The sequence below is a fragment of the Chrysochloris asiatica genome, unplaced genomic scaffold, assembly GCF_000296735.1.
Source record: "Chrysochloris asiatica unplaced genomic scaffold, ChrAsi1.0 scaffold00027, whole genome shotgun sequence".
Taxonomy (NCBI): domain Eukaryota; kingdom Metazoa; phylum Chordata; class Mammalia; order Afrosoricida; family Chrysochloridae; genus Chrysochloris; species Chrysochloris asiatica.
The window spans coordinates 559,130-561,985 of record NW_006408545.1 but is presented as its reverse complement, the minus strand read 5'-3'; the positions used below and the strand labels follow the sequence as shown (position 1 = coordinate 561,985).

The 2,856-nt window shown below is 40.4% G+C and overlaps 1 pseudogene; it reads left to right on the top strand.

Annotated features, from left to right (window-relative positions):
* The first annotated feature begins 1,735 nt into the window (after positions 1-1,735).
* LOC102824803 lies at positions 1,736-2,477 on the top strand (annotated as a pseudogene).
* The last annotated feature ends 379 nt before the right edge of the window (positions 2,478-2,856 follow it).

Genomic DNA, 2,856 nt, shown 5'->3' with positions numbered 1-2,856 from the left:
ATTTTCTTCAGCTTCAGTTTGAATTTGCATATGAGTAATTGATGGTCTGTTCCACAGTCTGCCTCTGGCCTTGTTTTGACTGATGATATGGAGCTTTTCCATTGTCTCTTTCCACAGATGTAGTCGATTTGATTTCTATGTATTCCCTCTGGTGAGTTCCATGTGTATAGTCATCTGTTATGCTGTCTAAAGAAAGTATTTGAAATGAACAAATTATTGGTTTTGCAGAATTCTGTCATGCATTCTCCAGCATCATTTCTATCACCACAATATTAGACATAAATAAATTAAGGTTTGAAAATAATTTATCAAATATCACTTAGGAGGGTACATACAGAGTGGATTTAGAATTGCATGCATGCCTTCAGCTCTTAGTCAACTGCTCTCACTTAAACAAAAAGAAAAAGAAAATGCTCACATCAGGCACTAGGCCAGTAGAGGTGACAGTGTTTGGAAGATTTGGCTCCAGATCCTCTGTGTGTATATGGTGTTTTCTGAGGAAGCCTGGCTTACATTTAGCTGATACAAATTGTTGTTCATTATCAACACCTTAGTAGACTAAGAACTGTTTTCTACAAGCCACAGGGAATTCTCCCTGTTGGTTCCTGGTAGTTTCTAACTTCCTAGGTATAAGTAACTTCAAGAGAAAATAAAACAAAAAGAAAAGGGCAAATGGGAATTTTCCTGTGACGATTTGATGGGGTCATTTCCAGGAGGAGACACAATAGTTGTCGATTCTCTGTATACTCAGAACTGTAAACATAGAGCGAGTGTTTCCAGTGACCTGTAGGGTCAGCTCTATGTTTATCTTCATGCCTAAGACACTGTGTAATTATGAGAGAACGCAGCGTCAGCTGATCTTGCAGAAGCTGGAGACAAAAGGAGTGAGGAAAACTATCAGTTTTATTAAAGAAGATAAAGAGCTTCTAAATAGGACACAAAAGAAACCCAAGGTGAAAATCAGAAAGGAAAGGGTTCTAAGATTGTGGTAGGTACTTGTATTGTTGTTGTTAAGAGCTGTGGCATTGGTTCCGATTCATAGTGGGCCTATATAGGGTTTTCAGGGAGCAGCTGGTGGGTTGGAATTGCCAGCCTTGTGGTTCGCAGTCCAGTACTGATCCTACAGCACTACTTGAGAGCTTGGTAAATAGAAGAGTGTAAGGAGGAATGAGAAGAAACTGTACAACTAATGAAACCTCACATTGTATAGAACAATGAGGGAGATTGACAGTAAGTATTGCAATGAGTCTCAATTAGCAGAGGAGTATCACATGTGGAGTCTGCTAAAAAGATGCATATTCCTCAAATCTTACACCAGAGATGAAAACAAAATTATCACAGAAAATTCTAAATACATACAGAAGTTGAGAGCATAGTATAATCAACTTCCACTTACCTAGTCTAATAGATTTATGAGATAGTAAATCATATACAACAGGGAACAGAGGAATCAGTGAGGTCATGAATAGTAACCAGGCTTATTATAGTCACAGGTTCTAGAAACAGGCAGGCACAATATGCCATGACACTAGGCCAGACTGGGGTTGCTCTTAGTGACAAAGTAAAACGCAGCTGGAATTGTAGGAGGGGGCATTTGTGTAGAAAGCAAAGTAGGGTTAGGAACACTGTACCAAATAACTGAGTACTGGGCATTTGAATAATTCTGCAGGCTATGGGTGCATAATGAGCCCTAGCTCTTTTTCGTGATACCACAGAAGTTGTCGGCTGCTTTACCATGAAGCTGAGCATCTCCTTCCCAGCCACTGGTTGCCAGAAACTCATTGAAGTGGATGATGAACACAAGCTTCATACCTTTTATGAGAAACAAATGGTCACAGAAGTTACTGCTGACTCACTGGGTGATGAGTGGAAGGGTTAGGTTGTCTGCATCAGTGGTGGGAATGACAAATAAGGTTTTTTCAGGAAGCAGGGTGTCTTGACCATGGCCACATCTACCTGCTTCTGAGTAAGGGGCATTCCTATTATAGACCAAGGAAAACTGGAGAAAGAAAGCACAAATCTGTCCAGGGTTGCATTGTGGATGCCAACTTGATTGTTCTCAACTTGGTCATTGTAAAAAAAAGAAAAGATAACCCAGGCCTGACAGATACCACTGTGTCTCATCGTTTGGGGCCCAAGAGAGCTAGCAGAATCCGCAAACTTTTCAATCTCTCTAAAGAAGATAATGTCCGCCAGTATGTTGTGAGAAAGCCACTGAACAAAGAAGGCAAGAAACCCAGGACCAAAGCGCCCAAAATTCAACTTCTTGTTACTGCATGTGTCCTACAACACAAACATGGGTGTAGTGCTCTGAAGAAACAACGCACTACGAAAAATAAGGAGGAGGCTGCAGAATATGCCAAGCTTTTGGCCAAGAGGATGAAGGAGAACAAAGGAAAACATCAGGAATTGCCCAAAGATGGAGTCTGTCCTGTCTGAGAGCTTCAACCTCCAAGTCGGAATTCAGTCAAAAATAAGAGATGTCTATGTGTGACAAATAAATAAGCTTATATTAAAAATAAATAAATAAAGATCTCTAGTGGGTGGCACAGTATGTTAAGCAATGAACTGTTTACTAAAAGGTTGGTAGTTAGAACCCACCAGCTGTTCCAAGGGAGAAAGAGAAGGCAGTCTGTTTCTATAAAGATTTACAGTGTTGGAAATCATATGGGTCAGTTTTATTCTGTCCTATAGGATTCAACAAGGAGCTCTGGTAGTGTAGTGATTACAGGGTCAGAAGTTTGAAACTACCAGCTGTTCTGCAGGAGAAAGATGAGGCTTTCTGTTCCCATAAAGATTTATAGCCTCAGAAACCCTATACAAGGTCGCTATGGGTTGGAACCAACTATAAAGGAC